Below are 389 nucleotides of genomic sequence, written 5' to 3'. Positions count from 1 at the left end.
TTTATCTATGTGCCCTGTTGTCTGGGTGACAGGTTTCACCAACCAATACCATTCAAGAGGAACTCTGTGGTCAGGTATTGGATTACATTTAAATAGGTATTCATTAGTTATTCATTAACTGTGACTGTCTTCCAACTTGTCCGCAGCACGAGTACACTAGTGTAGATATGTCAAGTAAGAAAATTTCCAGTCAATATGGTCATGCAGTTGTTTTCTATCTGTCACATTTTTCTTGGGTGGGAAGTTTCTCTCAAGAGTTGTGACCATAGACTGTAAGGTTTTGACCTGAAGAACGTGTCACTGGTGTTTCACTATTAGCAAGTGAAATAGACCATAAAGAGCTGTGCCATGAAAGCGAGGCTCTGAGGGATAAACATTACATCCTGTTT

The sequence above is a fragment of the Pimephales promelas genome, chromosome 3 (genome assembly GCF_988280905.1).
Source record: "Pimephales promelas chromosome 3, fPimPro1.hap1.1, whole genome shotgun sequence".
Lineage (NCBI taxonomy): Eukaryota > Metazoa > Chordata > Actinopteri > Cypriniformes > Leuciscidae > Pimephales > Pimephales promelas.
This window is presented reverse-complemented; position numbering follows the sequence as displayed.